We start from the raw sequence: 22,953 nt of genomic DNA, 5'->3' as shown, positions 1-22,953 counted from the left end.
CAGTAGAATCATCACACAGATCAGGGTTTCAGATGTTGATATTTTCACAAAATGAGCTATGCTTGTTTCTGAAAATGTTTTTTTTTTTTTTTTCAATAATGGCTATAATATGAGATGTCCCTATCTGATGTCCAACATCCAATATCAGCCAAAAAAATCTAAATACAGTTGTGCTTGAAACTTTACATACCTTCCTATTAGAAAAAATTATAAATTCACATTCATTAATAAAACTGATAAAGTAATAATGAATAAAAATATATAGTAAATGATCATTTCGTAAAATAAAATATAAATTTTTAGTTAAAAAAAAGAATCTGTCCCAGACAAATATCAGTACCTTTCTCATGAACAGTGAACCATCATACCTGTCAACAGGTGCACAAATCTGACTGAACATTTCCTGAACATTACAGAAAACACCTGATTTCAGTGATTGCCTCACAGTTTTACTGAACATTTTAGTTGACTTGTTCTCATACATATTTTTCTTGAACAACTGTTTTCTGTTTGAGTTTTATCACTTGATCAAGACATTTCTGTAATTTCACATTTTGAATTTAAAAAGCTTCCTGGATGGGAAGCAAAACGTCTTCAAACTTGGAAAAAAAGCCAAGTAGATGGTTTTTATTTATCTTTTTATGAAATAACTACTACCTGGATGACTGAGCCTTCACCAGCATCATTCCTCGATATTAGTAATAATGGTATATAATTCGTTCTGATGTCGTATTTAGTTGACCTTTGAAAAATGTGTGATCCTAAACAGATATTAGTCATGCTTAAAATATTTTTACGATACCCCTCCAAATCCAATTTGGTTTCGGGTTGGGTAGCATGTTAGCCCATTTTAATCTTCGTGACAGCACTTTATATTATATGCTCCTCTCTATGGTACAGCGTGAATTTTCTGCCTGTGAATTAGCTTCCATGGCAACCAGTGGAACACAGTAAGCCAGCCAGGTGGTGAAACCAATGAACGCTGCTCTGCATGTGGGATCTGAAAGTAATCAACAGCCTGATGCCAGATCTGCATATAGCAGCCATGCTGGCATGCTGATAGGACTTGACAATACGGTGTTGCTGTGGTGATAAAAGCGATGCTGGATTGAAATTTGGGCAGCGGACAATATAAATAAACAGCTGCCAGTGTGATAATGGGGTCTCTCTCTGTCTGACACTCCCCCGGCTTGTTTGCTGCTGCTTCTTATCTTCCTGTACTCTTTTAGTTCATTTGTGTCTATAGTACTGTGAAAAAAAAAAAAGAAAACCTTCATATTATCGATCAAATTTCAATATCAGGGTAACTACAGAAAAATAATGATCTGGTGATTATTTCATTATTTTATAAAAGCTGACAGATTAAAACGTTATTACCTTCTCAACTTAACAAATGGTTCACAGACTCTTGACAGCAAACCCCCCCCCCATTAATATCAGTCAATAATTATATTACGTCTCAGTGAACGTAGGTAGGCCGCCATGGCTTTGCTTCAACTTAGCCACATTAGATTGGTTTTGAGAATTAATGCTTGCTTAATCATTATGTTCCATTTAATTCCAGACTTCAGTTCTCTAAATCCCAAGCCTTCTATACGATTTTCAGGCGTTTCTCCTGTTTTGAAATTGGACCTTCTGATATGTTTAACATCATTGTCCTGCTGCATAGTTCACAGCACAATAAGGTTGTACATCACGACCATGAAGAAGCAAGGCAGCCCTAGATCAAAGCACCACAACCAGCCTGTTTGAGTGTCCGCCATTTTCTGAAATCCTGGCTTAGCTTTAAATTTGACATAACACTGAGTTATCCCGCAGAAAATAAAAAAATTTTAGAGCGACCTTTGTGTTCTTTTGGTCACCAGAAGTTTTTGACCACTCTCATTAAGACCTTCTTTGTCCTTCTTACTTTTGAACCATGAACAGTGGTGTTACCTCAGGTGACGCTCTGCAACACTTAAGGAGTGGCTTTGATTGTGACCTCCTGGATGAGTCATCAACTGGCTCTAATAGTAATTTTGGTTAACTGGCCAATCCATAGAAGTTCCACCTTAGTTTGGTGGGGTTCTTTGTTTATTAAGAGAGGTTTTCCTTTAGGGTCGTCCTACAGCCTTCTCAGACAGTAAGGGGACAAGACATCCTGGATGTGTTGCTCATCCATAATAGTAGGTGGACAGATGTAAGGTTGTCTCTTTTAAAATTCTTTTGATTTTGGCATGTTTTGTTGATTTTTTTTTTTTTTTACATCATATTGTTTTCATTCAGGTTCTGTTTGGTTGATTTTTCTTTTATTCTGCAGGTTTGGCAGAAATTAACCCAGGGGGTTGATGCTGTTTTATGCAAGAGACAAAAATGTAGTGAAGCACATTTTATTCAGGATTGAATTATAATCTTTAAAGTGATTTAGCATAATGGACCTGGTTACCTTTTCATTTTATATCAAACTGTATTTATTTAGATTAGATTTTTCTAAAGTTAGATCAAATTCTGATAGTTTGAAACATACAAATTTGACCCAAAAAAAAGAAACACAAGAGTCAGAGGACTCCAAAGCACTTTGCACAAGATTCAGTCATTCTCTCACATATTTACGCACTGATAGTGGTAAGCTATAATGTAGCCACACAGCTGCCCTGGGGCTCACTGACAGAAGCATGGCTGGTAAACGCAGGCACCATCAGGCTTTCTAAACACCATCAGTAGCTCAAAGACACCACAACGGAGGAAACCAGAGCTGGAGTTCGAACCAGCAACCCTCAGGCATTTAATATCAAATGTAAACAACTCAAAGTCTGTGATGAACTGGAATATGTATTCATCAAGTCACATAGTAAGCTGTTTCGGCTCAGTTCAACTTTCTCTGACAAGCAACAAATCGAAATATGATAGAATTGATAAACAAAGCAGTCATAGTACAGACGTCAGAGATGGACATGTATTTGCATCCCCCAGGAGGGATGTTCAGTCACCTAGACGGAGGGCTAGGCAGAGTATATTCGGGATCTGGCTAATTGCTGATGTTCTCATGCAGAGAAAACACGGGAGAAATGCTAATAAATCCTCTTCCTCTCCGCCTGACATGTCCATCGACTGTCTGAGCCGTAGTCATGGTAGCCGGGAGGCGAGTACACATACACACACACACAAACCACCTGAGGCTTAACCACTGATAAGCCTAAGCCGAATTTACAAATTTAATTATAGAAGGATATTATCAATGATCAGACTTCTTACAATACATTTCCACCTCACTTAACAAAACATAATGGATTCCTATCTGTTTTTTGGGGGGGGGTGAGAGAAAACTGCATAACAGAAGAACAGGAAGTTGGGAAAAACCAGAACATTGTAGCAACCATGTATGTATTAGTCTTTGCGCTCATCTGTGTGCTTGCAAAAGGAATCAAGATCAAGTACCAAAAAGTCAGCCTTAAGCCTGGATTTCCATGTATGCACACTCCTGAATTCCCCCTCTCACATTCACCCATGAACTCCAGCAGAAGCAGCAACTCTCCCCTACACAGGCCACATAGCTATGCATACTAAAAAGACCAGGGGAGAAAGAGGGGCAAAGAGCAAAGAGGGAGACGGAGCGAAGGATAGATTGATGAAGGTGGAGAGGCCAGCGACAAGGTTTCGTGGAGCCGTAGAGATCTGTAATGAGATCTCTGTGAGTCAGACAGGATGCTGCATGCATATCCTGCACGGATAAGAGACAGCCAACAGAGAATGCATTAGAATACATTAGCCTAGCTGGCTAATAACAAAATCAGTGTCGATTTCATTACCGTTAGGCAACATCCAACACAGTGGCACTCACTGATATTTCTAAAAATATAAACAAAAAACAAAAATCAGGACAGTATATCCGGCTGGTAGGACTACTTTTGGCACGGAATACTTTGCAGCTACCTTAGCAGTTTTCCCCTTAGCGTTAAATTAGAAGAGGTGAGTGGTGACCCGGAGTTGCTTTTAGCGCGTTAGCCTATATCAGAGAGTGAGTCACGAGTTTCGCCGAGAGAAGCTGGGGCACAAATTTAAACATCAGAGCAGTCAACAAACCCTGGGCTATCTCTGTGGCCATATTTATTCATGTGGTTCGACACCCACCCACTCACACACATACACAACCACCAGCACACACACGCAGAAAAACCAACTAAAGAGGCACATATGGAGTTCATTTAAAACTGAAGCACATAAAAGCAGGTGTATGAGATGTTTATATGAATTCAAGACTGTAAAAAGTATGAAAGTGATTCCACGTACATGTTATCAATCATCACTGACTTTCAGTAGATGGATGTACCACATACCTGAAGGTACAGATGATATTTTCCACTCCATTGGAGTCTAAACATCGTTTTCAGTTCTGGTTTTCCAGTGCTGCTGGTGCTTAGATAAGATCTGTTCATCTGAAACCTTGACAAATGTAAATAGCTGTTATTAAAGAGACAATAAAATAAATGATGTGGTGGGGATATTTAAATTCCATTTATAATCTATGATCTTTACCAAAAAAAAATCTGAATAAAACAGAGTGAGTGTCAAATATTAACTATTTATGATGCTTGGACATGTGGAAAAACCAAACCAATACTTATATAGATCCATCTCTAATTGAAGTTTAGATCCGGTTTGAAGAATTAATTTTTCTGTTCTTTCTTTTTTTCTAAACAGTTGTTCACTAGGAGTTCACTAAGTCCAGATATCTATACCTTATTTAAGTTGCAATTTTGTAAGTATGGTGCACCTGGGTAAAAGGGCCACAAAATCTGAAAATTCACTTTCTTTCCTGCTACAGGTGAATTACTGTAGCAGGAAAAATAAAAATAAAATGAATTACTTGGTTTTAGATTCAGATGGATTTTGAAGTTAAAAGGCTTTTTTCTTTTAAAAGGGTGTAGCCTAAAAATGTAGAAAGTTTTGAAATATAACCATCCCTACAGGCTGGCACTCTACAGCATCTAAGCCCTGTGCTTAACAGTGTTGTGCCCGCCGCTGTTTCTACCCTTTAAGCTTAAAACTGAAAACATAGCTCCGCAAAACACCTGCTGCACATAGACGTCAGTGTTATTGGAGATCCATTGGTGTGCTCTCGAAAGCACAGTAAATGGATTTCCTTTTTATTTCCTCGCCTGGCAATCACTAGGCTTTGCGGATCTGTAACAAGTAGACTTTCCTTGGACTGTTTAAAACGCGTAAATAAGGCGTACACCTCTCCCTTTCTGCTCTTTCTATTTCTACTCCATCACAGATCCATCTTTCCTTATGGTAATCTGTTTCTACCATTCCAACTTTTTATTTTTGATTTTTGAATCATCCTTGTCTCACCCTATCTTCTACCTTCGAGGCTTCATCTTCCGCTGTCTCTACTACATCATTGACCAGACTTTTTTCCCCAATTCCCTTTTCTTTAACCTTTTATGCTCCCCACTTCCTCTTCTCTTCCTCTCCCTGGTGGGCACAGATGCCTCTCTTTCTCTTTCACACAGGGTGTCTCTGTTTCGCTCCATCAATATCCTACCCTACACCTCCCTTCCCTCCCTCTTGCTCCTGCCCCTTCTGCCTCTTCTTCTCTGTTTTACCCCATATACATTTGCCCATCTTTACTTTGCATTTTCCTTTTTAAACCAATCTGTTTCTCTTATTTTTCTTACCTTCAGAATATTACATGTTTTTATTGCGACCGCTCTTCTGTTCTCATTTATTTGTAATTGTCCATAGCACTCTCTAGCATGATGTATAATTACACATTAGTGTGTCGGATAGGTTTATAAATCCACATTAACCTTCTCTTGATTATATTAAATATATCAACATGGTTAAAGGTTGCTTTATTTCTCACAAGATCCAAGGGTTTTGAGGAAAGTTGGAAACAGAGCACCTATCAGATTTTACGGTTTTTGAAATCTACCTTTTTCAGATTATTTTAGCTGAGAACAGAAATTTTAGACTATTTAAGGTATTTTATTTATTAGCTCAAGGTTAGTAGTGAATCCAGACTGTGTGGGAGGCATAATTTTGATTGTATTATGAAGCATACATATTTTAATTTGACGTCAGAATCGTAGTTAAAGCAAGCTTGAATTGCCAAAGAGGACGTCTAAGTGTATTTTTAACCTTACCTTAAATCTGCCAATATTTCCCTGGTCAAGTTGGTGTTAGTTTCAAACCATTAAAGAAAAGCTTTGCTGTGCTCTCTTTAGCCTTCCTGTTATCTGCTCTCACAGCCTGAATAACTGCAGACATGTCTTAAAATGTTATTTAAAACATTGTGTTCTCTAACATATTTCTTCATTTTCCTGTTCTTCAGCAAGTCCATTTTAAACACCTCACTATAGCACCACTGAGTCATTTCCACATTAATCCAATTTGCAAACCCTGATAGCATGTCCAAGGGGTTGACTTAGAAAAAGTTTGTAATTTTGAGTTTCTGTCCAGATGGTTATCATTTAGGGTGTATCAAGCTGAAAATCAACACATTCTAGTTTTTTACACTGGAATATATATTTCAAAAGATATTTTTCTCTATGTTTAAAATTTTTGATGAACTTCCCATGCATTTTTACAACAGGAAAATGATAGCTCTTCCTGGTGATACATTGGGCTCCATCTTACCTTTGTCTCGTCATTAACAAGGAGCCGCCATTGTTTCGTGGAAAATTCATCGATATGCATGGCAGCAGCCACCTTGTGTTTGTTTGTGCGTACATGTCCACCACAGCAGGCAACCAGATGCATTCAGCATCTGGTCGCCTATGTTTCCTCATCTCTTGCGACAGAGACATACGCCATCTTGCTCTTACCCCTTCGTCTATTTTTGTCATCTTTTTGCACCCCTCGGCGCCTCCATAGCCCTAACTTCTTCAGTCTGTCTCACTCTCTCGGTGTCTATGTCCTTCGGTGTCTGCAGCCAGCTGTGTCTTCGGGCCATTAGAGCTGCCCACCCCAACTCCTCCCCTACCCCCTCTTTTCTCCCCCTCGCCTCCATCCATTTTCCCCATCACTGATTCTCCCAGCAGACTTTACTCCCTCCCCCCCTTCTCGCTCTGAATTATCCACCACCCATCGCACTCCTCTGTCCCCCTGACCACCGGGGCTCCATTGTCACAGCAGCTGCCGATTACAGCCTCGTCTTCAGTCCAGCTCTCACCGCTGCACCAAATCAAGTGTCTGGATTCAGGCGTATGTGTGAATTTAGAAAGAGATTAGAGAAAATGCACCACAAACCCACCAGCAGACACATAGATTAAAATTTTTGTCCTAACACAGCATCTCGACATTTTGCTCTTGAAAGCTTCACACACGTCCATAAACCGTTAAATCCACACTGTCAGCATCCTCCCCGTGATGTTTATGTAAACATCTCATTGTGCTGCTCGCCTCTTGCGGCCGCCTTTCCGTTATGAAAAGTTATTGCACTGCATAATGTAGCACCATTTACTTTCCTGCGCAGCCACCCCAACGCACTCATCATAATAAAACCGTGATTGATCCACTTCCTCGGTGGCTTACTGATGCTTAGATAATCTTGGGCTTTCAGACACAGCCGAGCAGAGAGAAGGCTGGCTTTCAGAGAATGGGCTGCTGCATATCCAGTAATCTGTGTGGTCAGCAAGAAAGAGTCAAAGACAATCAAGAAAACTATGCATAATGACATCATGTCAGGCAGGTTTGGTTCTTCAATCTTATAAAGTTAAGGTAATAATAGCACTAAACTGAAATTGTACATCTTTCTTTTTTGTTTACTGCTGCTTCCAAGGTTTCTTCCCTCTTTACCAATGACTTTCACTTCCTTCCTTGGCCTTGTACCTGATTGTGTCGACCTTGTGCAGTCTGTACTTCAAAAATAAAAATAATGGACCAGTGGGACATATCCAGCACAGATCTCTCAGGATCATCCTTCAGCTGGTTGTGGATGCCTCATTCTTACCCGTGCACCATTTGTTTCTGCTTTAAGCAATAAAAGCATCAGTGCTGTGCTGAAAAAACTTTCACTAACTTTTGCATTCTGAACTAGACTGACTTCTAGGTGCCCACATTGAGTTTGACTAAATCTGTTCAAAGATGGTAAATGTTTTTAACATTGTGCACTTTTGTGAAATGCTTCTTGCTTGTAGGCTGATGTCCGTTTGCAGAGATCAATCATCACAAACACTACCAGTTCTATAAGCATTGAAAAAGAGGATGGTAAAATCTTCCTGATAAACAGATGAATATTGAAATTCCTGCACAGACTGAAAGTGGATCAAACAACAGAGCATAATGCTTGTTGTGTTGCATTTTTTGGGGATTAAAAGGAATGATTCTCTTTGGAATCCACCTTGTTCTTTTAAACCATTTGACTTATTTATATTTTATTTAGATTTACAAAGTACGTTTGAAACTTGCCATTTATAAAAGTCTGCAAACAAGATGCCCAAAGGTCTACTTTTAAATAATTTAGTTCAAAATCTTTTTTAGCATCTGATTTTTGGAAGCAAATTTTGCAACTAAATATAGTTAGGCCAAAATATCTATATTTTTCTACATATCCTTTTTTGAACTCCTAATGTTAAATGTGGTTGCTTGCAATACAAACATACATAGCACCATTCAGGTTAATTTAAATGAAAATATCGTTTTTTCTATGTGATTTGCTAACCACAAGAGGGCGCACCTGCCCCCTTTGCACCACTCTCACAGCTTGGTTAGTTTTCCCAAATCTACACAACAGGTGACTCCAGAACTACTTCTTTTCTTATATAAAAATAAGACTCAACTTTATTTAAGTAGCTCAAAATATTTTTTCTTCTACTTAATTAATTAGACAATATTGCAGCCCTTCTCTTTTACAAGTAATACTGCTGTATTTCAGTATTACACCCCACAAGTTCTTCTAACACAACTTTGTTCTACTGTCTGAATGGATTCTTTATGACTTGGTGTGTGTATGGGTGTGTATATAGATAATTTTAGGTACAAGCAGACATAAAGTGATGGGTGGCACTGAATAAAGCTCACACTGATTTAAATTCATACACAGTTGCATCATCTGCTTTCCTGTCAGCTGACACTCTCCTCTTCCTCTCACCCTGATTCCTTTTCATCTCCATTCTCCTCTGTCTGCCCTTTCTTGCATCCAACCATTAAGTCCATCGTATCGATCAGGTCATTCAATCACTGTAATTCAACCACACTACTGCACTTGAATATGTAAATGAGCCCGTGGGGGTTGCCGCTGTTGCTGTTCTCATGGAAACCTCTTATCAGACACTGAGACATGCTCTCACATTGGCCTCTTTTGGGCTAAGGAAGGAGAGTCAAGGTGAACTGTGTGCATGCATAGATAAGCGTTGGGCTCATGTTAAACTGAAAGTAAAGCGGAGCCAAAATGACCTCACTGCAGCCTTGGGTGAGTGTTAACATTCGGGTGAGTGCGCCTGAAAAACAGAGGCAGAAACGCTGTACGTGTCAGCCGCCTGGCCGCATGCTCTTTGAAGACTCCCTCCCTCAAATCCCCCGCCTCGGTTGAAAGTCTTTCCCCGTCTCTCCGCTGCTTTCTATCTCTCCCTCTGGTCTCTCCATCTCTGCTCTGTCAGTGCAGCCGTCTAATCACACTGACAGGAGAGCAGCACTCTGTGTGGCTTCTGCCGTCTCAAAAGCTTGGCAAGGCACACGGACATAAACACATGCAGAATTCATATATTCTCCATGTTTTCTTATTCTCAAGCCTGCACGTTAGTGGACAGCAAGACATGAACAAACACGGCAAGATGCTTCCTCTCAAATCTGCTCATTCAGTCTTGCATGACCTTAATGTCTGTCTTCACCTTGTCGGTCTCCATATGTTGGTTTTCTAGGACAGTGTTTGGGCAATGAGATGTTGATAGAGGGCTATAGGAGATTGCTCCAAGATACAGAGTAAAGTGATGATTAAAAAGATCTTTAAATAGATATGCCTTTTTAAAAATGTAGCATTTATAAATATTAACTTCACTATTATTAAACTAATACACAACATATTGACTTAACGATTTGAAGGATATATATTTTGCATTTAAACTATTATATTGGATCTACGGGGGCATATGTAGTGCTTTTTGAATTGTTTTACCTTTTTATGTAAGAGTTTTAAGTTCAATGTTTGCCACATAACTCTCCTTTATGCCAAAGTAGATTAACAGTGGCTATAGCAGTTGAATTTTCCTGTTAGTTCAACTGGTACGTGGCGGTATATGACTACCTCACAGGTACGGGCATTCACTATATCCCTGCATTCAGGTCTAAATACAACCAGCTCAGACATACACCTCTGTAACAGACATCCTGTCCTTTGCTGCCTCAGCATCACTGGCCTCAGGTATCACTGAGTCAGCGCCTTGAATCAAGTGGCTTGAAGACTTCGGTCAACTGGGCCTCCTTTAATTTCCAGTGACAGTGTAAGGATGAAAAATCCTCAGCTATCAACTATCAAAAAATCTATCTGTGTCGTGTCTACCAGGCTCCCACTGCTCACAATCCATGCTTCGATGTGTCTAAGCTAAGCTAGGTGTCACGTTCTATACCAGAACTGCTGTTCCCCACACCTAAACCTGGTCTGTTTGATACATCCTCACTGGCAGATTTTCTGTTCGTTTCTCGTAGTCACATGGAAGAAACATGGTGGACTTGTGATTGCTACTACTGCTGTTTAAATATAAACATCTAGATAAATCTTATGATTTGGCCCATATATCACTATGATCAACTGATTGTTGAACTTGGAAATAAATTAACCTCACTCTTAAATGGCACAAAGAGGCTTTTAAAATTTTTCAAAATTACAGTGCTTTCTTCTTCTGCATATTGCGTTGCATGCTTGCAGTCTGTCACCTCTAGAGGTGACCTGAACATTATATCCAGGGAGGAAAAGCCTCACTCAGTATGAAACATTGTGTATCAATCATAACCAAGCCTTTAGCCCTGTGCCTCGGTGTCTCATAACACTAGGCACTTTGCCAGTGTTGTTCGTGAATGCGTTCAATGAACAGCGTTCATTGGATACGTTCATATTTTTAGTGAATGGTCAACTGAACGGAGCAATTTTGAAGTAATGAACGTGAACCAGAGACATTCACTCTGAGAATAATGAACATCACACACATCTCATGTTCGCATTCAATTGACAGCAACACTTTTCATTGGATAAAGTCAGGTTTTACAGCACTTTTTATGGCAAATATCATGACAGACCCGCATGTCTATTGCTAATACTAGTCTGCGCGATTCGGGACTCATCTACCTGTATTTCTGATATCAGTTTTGCAGCAAACTTGGCAGAGTTTTATGAACTATCAAAGGAAGACTCGGACAAAAAAAAACACACGTTTTTGAGCAAACTGTGCCCTCTGGGGCTTAACAGACATGTCTGCACAAAAGCCATGTCTACTTCAAATTATCTGCTACTGAATGATAAATGTAAGAAATCCTTTTTGATAAAGATTTTTTCAGCAGAACCTGAATGTACCTGCATATTTCTGAAGTTGTGTGTGATTTGGCTAAATAAAGGCTTCACTGCACATACAGTTTACCTTGACTGCATCCATTATTTCCCATTTCTTTTTATATTATAATCACACATTTAAAAGCTGAAATATGAGGTTCTATTGTGTAGGATTGTGGCTTAATTATCCAATTGAACTTGAACTAGTTCATTTATAGGTTTGTAAACTTATATAATTTTTGAAAAAATAAATTGTTACATGGGCTAGTTCATTTTAAGCTGTGTGAACTTTGAGCTCGTTCTTTTTAATTATGAACTGGCAAAACTTTGCGCTTTGCTTGCATTGTTAAAAATTTGTCTGTGGGCGGGTTATGTATTTGATTTGGGTGAGTTGCACTTTAAGTGTTCTAGACTGGCAGACTACTGCAAACTGCTATTGATTTGGCATGGGCCAATGATCACAATAATGTTTATATATTTATTTTTTTTTTGTGAATGTTTCCCCCATGGTACCTAAAAATAGAGATGAGTGGCACCTCTTCTAAATTAATCACTGTTTTTTTTTAACAGATTTCCAAACAACAACCTCATCTTGTTACGGAGGGGACACATTTAAAGGAATTTGCTTCCTGCAACCATCATACTCAACTGACAGACGGCAAGGAGCAACGGGGGAGGGTAAGAGCTACTATATACAGTTTATATACTCAGAAAACTGGCAGCTCATGAGAAGCTTTTTTTGACTAAAGAAAAATGCCATGGTCCATAAATACTGTATATCAGGATCTTATAAAACATCTCTTTTTAAAATGTTCACAAAACTTTGACCCAGACCTTTGTGTTCTTTATGAAGTGAAAAATACCGTAATCAGACACTAATCCATGTCTCCATATATTTGAAATTAATAGAAAGGATTATATGGAGACATAGATTAGTCAAACCTAACAGTTAGATTTTTAAGACTTGTATGAATACTTATGCTTTAAAGCCCAGTTTATTGTGAGTGTTGGACCTGATCAGGAAATTTAGAACAAAACTAATTGATTGTGATCATTTCATATCCTTTTTAATGTTGGGACGGCATTAATATTTCAGGAATAGAGAAGATTCCACTCCTTAACAAGAAGAGTAAAGCTTCCTAAGCCAGCATCAGGACATCATACAATAGTTATATTATTGCTAACTTTTGCAATGAAAATATTGTCCTTAATACACCCACATTTTTTCACGTTGTTTTCCTTTACCATTAAAACAATGCCCCTGCCACTATGAGGTGTAGTGTCCTTGTCATTAAGCTGGCCAAATATATAATTGGAATGCAGAATCTAAATGGAGGAAAAAATGAGGTAACAGCTGTAGAGCAATTTATGAACATCAATAGTGTTGAAACACATGTTGCTAAACTTAGAAAAGGAAGCAAAAAATTAGTGACTCAGTAACACAGCCCTGCAGGACTCCATGTAACAGGGTAAACGTATTGGTCAGACATGGGCTGTGTCTTAATTCACAAGAACATGAGTATGGACTTGGGTTCTCGCCAAGTATATTCTCAAGAAGAACACAGGGAAGTATGGACTCGGGGAGAATGGGAGCATGCAGCATAGATATGGGTCAATTGGAACAGAAGCGCACTCGTGCCGCACACTCAGCTCATCTGCCGCTTTGGAGGTCCGCTGGTTGCCACGGTCCTGTTATGCAGTGGGTAGCACTGCTGCCTTGCAGCATGAAAATTGCGGGTTTGATTCCTGGGGTCTTTCTGCATGGAGTTTGCATGTTCTCCCCCAGCATGCTTGGGTTTTCTCTGGGTACTCCGGTGTCCTCCACAGACCAAAAACATGACTGTTAGGTTAATTGGCTTCTCTAAATTCTCCTTAGGTGTGAGTGTGTGCATGAATGGTTGTTTGTCCTGTTAGTCTCTGTGTTGCCCTGCGATGGACTGGTGACCTGTCCAGGGTGTACCCTGCCTCTCGCCTGTAGACAGCAGCAGATAGGCACCAGCACCCCTCGTGATCCCGCTTGGGATAAAGCGTGCCAGAAAATGCATGTATGCACTAAATCAGTAAATCGGCCATATAGCGATGCTTAAAAGTATAATTTTCTTGCCTAAAATTATCTTAAAACATACTTTTATAGAAAAATGGCAAAAGAAAGGAGAACTTTCAATTTAATTCTCTGAGCTCTGTGGGCATGAACCTGGTAGCTGCTGCTGCCACGGTGAAACCTGGGACAGCTGTCAATCTCAAGAACGGACAAGTCTGCTCTGATGCATAGTCAGTAAAGAGGGAGGGGTGAGAACAACATCCGTTCTCGGTCTTCTTGTTCTTGTGAATTGGAACAGTACTAGGGCTGTGGCTGATGATGTTTTTCAAGTACACAAGCACATGGGACCGCACAAGTACACATATTGAGAAACGGCCGTGTTCTGGCTTATACAGACACTGAAAACTCAACTTATTTCAAAAGATAAAGTTTGAACCCACACTACCACTAAATAATGTTACTTAATTGGACTATAAAGGCCACCAGCATCAAAAGCTAGGATAAGATCTTACACAACAAGATTTAACAAGAACGTTTGTTCTTTGTTTTATCCTGTTTTTTTATTTTTAGGATTCTTTTTCACTTTTTAGGACATTAGCTGTAAGATTGAATTTAAACATATAGGCTAACAACACTGTTCTGTTGTTTGACAAATACAAATGTTTAGATGCATTCTTTAGAACAACTTGGGGTTAAATTAAATATTCTTAAAATATATTAAACTGGCTGCAGCGTGGTGGGGAAAAAAAATCACTGTTCAATTTGATAATAAAAAAATGTAGGAAGCATTTTTCTCAACTGTGGAAAAAAAATCCAACAAATGTCTCCCACAGAGGTTCTATTTGAACTCAATTTTGGGAGAAAGTGGAAAGCCTGGAGGGCATAAGTGAGAGCACGCTTGCTCGTGCTTGTGGGCATGCATGTGTGTACACAGCACTAGGCAAATGAGCCTGTCAGTATGCAGTGCAGGCCTTTCTCTGGTGGCAGGCAGATGACAGTGCAGTGATTGGGCTGATTTCACCGAGGACGTGAGGGGAAATCTGAAAGCTGCCTCAGGGCTCAGGTGCTTATCATCTCCACACACCGGCTCCCACACAGATTTGGATACATGCGCGCACACAGATAAAAATGGATATTCATATGCATAAGAAACTTTTCAACTCATTGTTAATTCAAACAGGTGGACACTAAGGTAGAGACAACAATTCACGGTTTTAAATTGTGTCACACATTTATTCTATCATTACTACATTAGAGCAGGTCACACCAAAACGGAACCACACACATCCACTGGAATGTGTGTGTTTTTTAGTTCAGGGGGAGAGACTTTAAAAACGTTAGCCTAATTCACTTTTTTCATCCATCCCTTCATGTGCTTCTTTTGTTCTTTCCCCTTTTTCTTGTTTTCGGAGTCTACAACATTTTGTAAAATGTTTCATATTTCTTCAAAGAAAGCCTTAAACTACATAGGTTACTTTTAAAAGTTGGACATGCTAAGAACATGGGCAAACCGCTTGGTTCTTGGAACCTAATTAAGCCAGGACAATAAAAGCTGTCTTCTTTCAGTTCCAGGAGCTGCAGTTGTTTAAAATAGATTACCTGTGACAGCTCTTGAGAGACTGTAATGGGAACCCTGAAAGTAGCCTAAGAGGAAACATGACAGGAGATAAATTGAGCATAAAGAGACCGTTAGAACCTTCTGATGTTTTCATATTGCTGCCAGACATAGAAAGAGACTTAGATTTTGGGTAACCTTTGTTCTATCACCACATCTGGGCATATATCTGTCCTATGTTCATTTTTCTTTCTATTTTTTCTTTATATTCCATCTTAGTCAAATCTACCACGTCTATCTCCATCAAGACATAACTTAAATGAAACATTTAACATCTAGTTTTCTCATCCCTTTTCTGGCTCTTATCTTTTGCTCATCAGTTTCTCTCATCCTTCCTGCCATCCATCGCATCACCGTTCAGCACTCCCTAGGTCTACCCCTGGCTGTAGTTTTTTCGCTCCCTTTCATCTCTGTCCTTCCCCTCTCCTCTCCCTGGGTCCAACAGATATAAAGCGAGAGGCCAGGGGACAGTGTGAAAAGGCGGTGGGTGAAGATTACAAAGGATATGAGGCCGTGCTGAGGAAAAGTGTAGACAGAACCATTGATAAATTCTGCAGAATGCTTGCTGCGTACTCAGTTTCTTGCTCTCTTTTTCCAGATTCGTTTCTCCTTTCATTTCGAGATAAATGCCCCTGCAGCCTTCAAATGTCAGTTCTGTATAGGAACCTATTAGATGCTTAGCCAGCGCGCCTGACAGCTCTCTTCCTTCCTTCCTCACACTCTTGCCTCCTCGCACACATCCAGTACAGAGTGATGGTCTGAGCTGCAGACATTCAGAGCCGGAAAGAAAGACGTAAGATAGACACTGAGGGAGCATTACAGCCAAAAGCCTCCCATGTGCTTTAAGAACATCCACTTCTGTTCCTCTTCGCTGTAACTAAGTATAGAACATTTGCTAAACCACAGTGTTGTATTTAAAGCTGCAGCCGTTAGAAATAATGGTTAATGATGGCAAATTTTACTGTTCTTGCACACAAAGAGCTACATTATGTCTCGGATTAGAGGGGGAATGCAATCCTTTAAGTATGTTATAGATCTGCCTGCCTCTTAATACGTGAGATATTAAAACATATTTTTTTTTTTTTTTTAACTGACCCCCAAGCATTGATAGAAACTACAGAGTATGGCACAAAACTTAAACGGGTTTCTGACATGCCCGTGCCATTACTGAAACTAAAATCAACCCAAAATGTTCTTAAACTGAACAGCAGAACAACTAAACATTGTGAAAATGTTTACACCCCTCGTGAAGTTTTACTGAAATGTTGGCAACTCGATGGAAAGAGCTGTACTGCCGATGTTAGAATCTCGTAGGATGGGCTGAAGCCGCTAACAGAGCTTGTTTTTGTCCTTAAATGCTTCCATTCGTTTCATCGTCAACAGAACATCCAAGAACCAAGGTAATTTCCTACTGTATAGAGACAATTTACCGCAGCTCTACGCTGCACATGTAAACACAGCTGATGGGTGTTGTTTAAACACATGAATGAAAAGTAAGAAACACAGAAGGAATATTTAGAATTAGTCCAACTGACCTTATGTGGCCCCTAGGGCCAAAGCTTACTTAGTAACAGACCTTTTTATGGTAACTCTTTGGTTTTTAATGTAAATCTAAATAGATTTTTGAGTTAATTTTTATATTGGAAGACTTTAATAAGTGATATAGTTTTTACATTTTAAACAAAAAAACATATGGATTCAGACCATAATGCGGCTACAGAATAAAAAAAGGTGTATTCAGTATATTGGAAGAATATTTGAACACTTTCAGATATCCTAAAGATAATGCCAAAACTACAATGATTTAGAAAAAATGCTGTTTATGTATTAGAAAGGCCCAGTTAAAGTCCACATTTAAATACAACTTAGAATCAAGGGTAGGACTTGAAGGCCGCTGTTGGCAGATGGTCTCTATCTATTGGGACTTAAGTGATTGTGAAAAAAGAAGATGTAGTGAAATGTTTTATTAAAGGGTAATTACTCAGGGTGGCTAAAATGTAAATGTAAAACAAACGTTTTTGATATATAACTACTAAGGAAAATATTCATTTTGTGTGCTTTTCCTTGCTTCTAAAAACCAACTAAAGTGTCATGAAAACCATTGAACTCTTTTGTTGCAACACAAAAAAATGTGGAAATGTTCAAGCGATATAAACCCTTTTGATCTGTGATTTAGGCTGAGGCTAAGTGAGTCAGAATGCATTCATGCATGGCTATGCCATCTTCACCATTTTCTCTTATACTAAATAAGATAAACTACCACGAAGTCTAAGTTTCTGAATATCTACCGATTGGAATAATCTTAATACTTTTTTTCCCACCGCTGCAACTTGGAAAAAAGGCAGGAATTTCAGTAGCCCAAAATAGAGAGAGGGAGACAGGGAGACTGGCATGAAACAGGGGATTAGGGGCTTAGTTAGCCTGCATGAAATCCCCTTTTCCTCTCGCGCCCTACAAAGGGAAGAAGGCAATTGGCCACATTATGCAAAAAGCCCAGAACTTATTGCAAGAAACAGATGGGAATACTTTACATTTCTTTTTCTCTCTGTTTCTTCGACGTAACAGAGCAGAGCTAGGGAAACGTGACTTTACATTGATTTATGTGACATTACATTTAATAATACAAGCTTTGTTTTTGTCTGGCTTTGGATCTATTCGTAAAAGATGCAGAAATAGTGGGTAGAAAAGGAGAAAAAAAGGTGGTATAAAGTGACATTGGCCTGGATACCCGCTGTTGTCTCGCCTGTAGGACAGCCAGCCAACCAGGCGGCTCGGTCAGAGAGAGACAGAGTGAACTGGTGAAGGAAATGAAAGAGAGGGAGTTGCCATGGTAACGTCCTGGGTGATGTGTGCGCTCTTGTTTATCTGTGGTCTTCGGGAACGTGCGTGGCAGGCACGCTCACTGGGCTGATTGTGTGGATGCATACAAGCACACGCGTCCAGAATCACGGCCATGCTGGTGGCAATAAGCTGACACTTTTGCAGGTTCCTTTTAAATAAACGGGTGTCAACGAACAACAAACACAAAGCTGCTTAACAAAGCTCTAGCTTACCTGCCCAAAATTACTGAGCCAACAGGAATGGAGTGATGCAAGCTAATGGGCCCCTGTGTGAGATGAAAATGGATAAGGGGAAAGAGAAAAATAGGCAAGGAGATGGGAAAAGGTGGCAGAAAGGGGAATAAAAGGTGACAGGGAAAGAGAGTAACCTAATGAAAACTCGACTGAAAGGGAAAGAAAAGCCTACCTGGTTTTTAAAACCGAAAATAGCATACCAATGAAATGAAATGGGAATATGAAAATGTGAGAGGAAGAACCGGACTTGACGAGATGAAATGCGGCGAGTGGGAGCGGAGGCGTGCTGCGGTGCTCTCAGAGCGCAGCCCGGGTCCCATGGATCAGACACTGCAGGCACTTTAGTATGTCAAATGTCACACAGAGTAAGTCACGGGGCTGCACGGCTGCACCAGTGTCTCACAGACAAGCGCACACACGTCACTGCATGCAGACGTCCCCACAAAGACACACAGGCTGCTTGTATGCTGAAAAATTTCACGCAGGTGTTTTTCCTAAACAGATAAGGTTGTTTGTATTAACACACAGGGCTAGGTGTTTATATGATAAGGGGGGCGAGCTCACACAGGAATGCGGTACATATATGACCATTACCTGAGATAGATAGACCTCTGCTTGCCGATGCACAATACGCTGTCAGCCTCATTTGCACAATGATAACTTGTGTAGCTGAATGCAGGGTTCCTATTTATTCTGCGTGTGGTGCAAACTAGTGTCGCCCTCCTGAAATAATGAGCGAGCCCTTTCTTTCCCTCAGGACAGTAGACAGCCTCCCTGATCCTGAGGCGGCCTAGATCACAAGTCGATCCATCTCCCTCTTTCTCATTCTGTCTCTTGCTCCCTTTGTGTCTTTGCTTCTCTCTCAATGAATCACATGCACACTACAGCCAGCGGTGCCCTAATAAGCCAACACCCTCTTTGTCCATTTTCGTTACTATGTTGCTGTCCTGCTGTTAGTTCTCCAGGTTGGAGAGTTTAGACTGGTCAGCAGTCTAACTATAGCCACCCTGCACTGATTTCAGGTACCTAAATGGTATAGTGGAGGATATTCTTTTTCCAGGTGGATCATCATAATAAATGGTCCTCCTAATTGTCAACCATTCTGGTGATATGCTTATATAAGGCTGTCCTATGTGCTTGACCCCATTTTTACTGACATGGTGGAAAAAATGCAAACTTCTTTTGGAAAGTAAGCTTCTATGAGCAATACAAACAGCAACTTTTAAACAGAGCCTGCATGAGAAGAAAATGGACTCATGCATGCTCTTGCACACGTTTAATAGGTGTTCCCTCTCAGTAGTGGGTACAAGGTTCTGCATGTGCATTTTTTTGTAAAACTAGAGAGGGCGGGTTATTTCAAAAATAAGGCGAAAATCCTCAACTATACCTTTAAGTAGCATAGACCTCTTAAACCGTGCAGTGACCAATGTTCTGATTGCATACAGCAAAACTGATTAACAAGCAGTTGCAAAGCTATCAGTTTCTCAGTTTGCCACAAATATCCTAGCTGCAATTAGAGTTCCATTCAAAAGTATGTCTTTATGTGAAAATTTTTTTCACATTTTGCAACATTATAGAATTTATTTATTATTAGTATTATTTAGTATTATTAATGTATGCAGTACACCTATACAGGATGGTGCATATCTGCACAGATGAATACAAATGTTACAAGATTTAAAAGGTTTTAAAAACTGAATATGAAAATTTGGGCATGTATTTGTATTTAACCCCCCTCCTCTACCCCTAAAAAGAATAAAATACAATCTTTTCATTGCAGCTGTTTAATGTATTTTTTCCCAATTTCTCTTATATCTAGCTTTATCAATCTTCCTATCAGCTCAAACCAGCTTCCATGTCTCTGCTGGCTAAATGTATGACAATTACCATTATGCTGCCTCCACCAGATTCTGGTGAGTTAAGTGTTTAAGAATGATGTGCCAAATTTGTCCTGTCAGCAGTTTCTCCCACTGTGCTGTTGAACTCTGCAGCTCCTCCAGGGTTACTATTGGCCTTCTAACTTCTTTCTTTGAATTCTTGCAAAGTCTGTCAGTTCAAGCATAGGGTAAATGCCGAATATGAATGTACACCACATCTAAAGATCATTTTTAAAATAAAACAAAAAAAAAAAATTATTGTATCAGCTTAACACCTATGTTGTCTATCAAAACAAAACTCCCAATAAAATACATTTAAAATGTAGCTTTGAAAGGGACTATATAAATATCCACTGTAAACAGTTTTGTGGAGGTATTTATCAAAAAATATGGAGAAGAATACGGCAGTCAAATCACATTATACCCTAGATCTCTGTGAAGCAGTCTGAGAACGAACTCATAAACACTTCTTGTGCTAATCTTCTTTGACCTGTAACTTTCAGAACGGAGGAATTTATGCTGCGTCGACCTGTTCGGAGCTACTTCTGCTTTCAAACCTGCGTGTCTGTTGTTCCAGTGAGGAGCCAGGCTGGTGCGCAGACTGCAAAGCTTTATGGAAATAAGGATATGCACTGCTGAGAAGCAGGTGATGGAGGAGAGAGAAGGGGGAAGGGAAAAGGAGGAGGGAAGGAAGAAAGGAAGGAAGGAAGGAAGAAGAGCGATGGAAGGGCGTGAATAATGAGGACTCTGATGAGAAGGAAGGCGAGCCATGAATAGGGACATCTCGGAGATAACAAGAAGTAAAAAAGAAAGAGAAAGTAGAAAGATAGGAGCAAAAAGATCAAGACAGGAGTGATGAGAGGGGTTATGAATGGAGCGGAAAATAGGAAACAGCTGCCACTAGTGGCGGCATTCGGGAAATAAATTATTGATGTGGGGGGGAAGAAGGAAGAGGGGATGATTGGAGGATTGTAAAAAAAAAGTATATGAGAGTGGCTCCTTTTCAGATGGAAGGTAAAAACCAAGCGTGTAGAGAGCGAAAAATCAGACAAGCTGTCATGAATTGTGGTGTCAGTACATCAAATGGACCACAGGAGAGACAAATTAGAAGAGGAGGGCAGGTTGAGCTTCCACTATTAAAAGATGCGAGGATAAGAGTGCTGGACCTAGCAGCCGCAGGCATCAAATGAGAAGAAAAAGGAAAAGAGGCGACTCGCTGGGGAAACTGTGAAAAACAAAGTGATTAAACAAAAAACGAGGGGGAGAAAAAGCGTGATAGACAAGGAAGATGAGAAGGAGGAGGCCGACAGAGTGAAACAGAGAGATGAGAGACGGAGAGGCTGGCAGTAGCAGGACATGGGTGCAGGCGTGGAGACTGTGGCATGCAGCTCTAGTTGGCATGGACTCTATCAGTCACTCTCAGGCCTGGGCATGAGGCCCTCTGTGGTACACACACACATGCATGTATGCGCGGATATATGCACAGAAGCAGATCAAACGCAAGGACATTCTCTCTTTCCCTCCTCATTACATGAACACACACACACAGCAGATAGAGACAAAAAACACAGAGCTCAGACACAGCCTGATGCGCGCTCTCAATTAGTCTCAGCCACACACACACAGAATCATGGAGCAGAAAGATGGATGTATGAGTGTGAGGGTGTGCATGTGGACATGTGTGTGTGTGTCTAATTGTGCCAGTGCTGGCAGAGCAGAATGAGGGATGGTGTCTCAGAGCTGCTGCTGCCGCTAATAGCCGCTGACTAGAGGTGACAGGCTCTTTCTTTCCCTCTTCTGCTCTCTCCCTCGCTTCTCCCCTTGTTCTCTGTCCAATCAGCAGTCAGCGCATCTGTCCTCCCCTCTTTCCCTCAACCAGGCTCGGCACATCCTCTCCCCTTTGTTTCTGCCTCCCCGCATCTCTCCTCTGCCCTTTTTACCCTCCATGCTTTCATCTCTGCTCCTTACCCCCTGCCACCTTTCATCACTTTCTCTCCTCCATCCCCCCACAGACTCTGTCCTCTCTCCACCCACTCCTGATGATACCCAGGAGATGCCTCACACATGAGTGATCACACATGTGTAAGTGCACTCACAAACATATACATACACAGATATTTGTCTTTAGCTTGTGGTACGATAGGTTCAATTTGTTGCCTTCCACCATGAAGACGCAACAGTCAATCGCATGGTGATCCAAATTGGTCATTTTTTAGCTCAAACTAATCAAATCTACTACTATACTCATAACAACACCCTTTAGTGGGGAGGTTGTTACTCCAGGAAGCATGCTGAAATGCAGAATATCGTTTTCTAAAGTTAGCATCACTCAGCCCCCATCTATCATCACTTTATTCAGGTAGAAAATATAACTCAACTCATTAATAAAGTTGTTACTTCAGAGATTACCTCTGTTATTGCAGGGTAACAACACAAAATGGAAATTACTGTTTTTTATTGGTAAATCCCAGATGGCATTTCTGGCTCATAGATATTGCCTGTAGGTAAAAAAAAATCACTGGAAAATAAATTGATGGTAAATAAATTTTAAAAAAGACATTCGAATTCCATTTTGTGTTTGTCAGCCAATGGTAGCAAAAGAGCGCTCTGAAACAAACGGTATCAGCCAAACAGAAGTAGAAGGGGACGTGTCGCTGCTCGTGCCGTCGTGCACACTAGATGTTTGCCGGGAGCTACGGCAATTGCTGATTTACCAGCGTCACTAACTGACGGTGTATGCGAGTTAAAAATAAGGTTTGTACTTTCCTCACCGAACATAACCTCTCATTTATATTAGATATCGATGCACTTTTGCCTTCTTTTGACAGTTTTTGGTATGGATTTTCAAAAGTATATATATATATATATATATATATATA

General features: G+C 40.2%; 1 protein-coding gene across 1 annotated transcript in view; it reads left to right on the top strand.

Annotated features, from left to right (window-relative positions):
* LOC107092834 (retinoic acid-induced protein 1-like) overlaps window positions 1–22,953 on the top strand; it is a 73,876-nt gene that overhangs the window by 10,368 nt on the left and 40,555 nt on the right. The window contains exon 3 of the mRNA XM_015387499.1: window positions 12,038–12,145. The gene's annotated coding sequence lies outside the window, so the exon portion shown is untranslated. The remainder of the gene's footprint in view (window positions 1–12,037; window positions 12,146–22,953) is intronic.

The sequence above is a fragment of the Cyprinodon variegatus genome, unplaced genomic scaffold, assembly GCF_000732505.1.
Source record: "Cyprinodon variegatus isolate N-32 unplaced genomic scaffold, C_variegatus-1.0 Scaffold396, whole genome shotgun sequence".
Classification (NCBI taxonomy): domain Eukaryota; kingdom Metazoa; phylum Chordata; class Actinopteri; order Cyprinodontiformes; family Cyprinodontidae; genus Cyprinodon; species Cyprinodon variegatus.
Note: the sequence above shows the minus strand (reverse complement) of the source record. Positions and strands in the feature narration are given on the sequence as shown.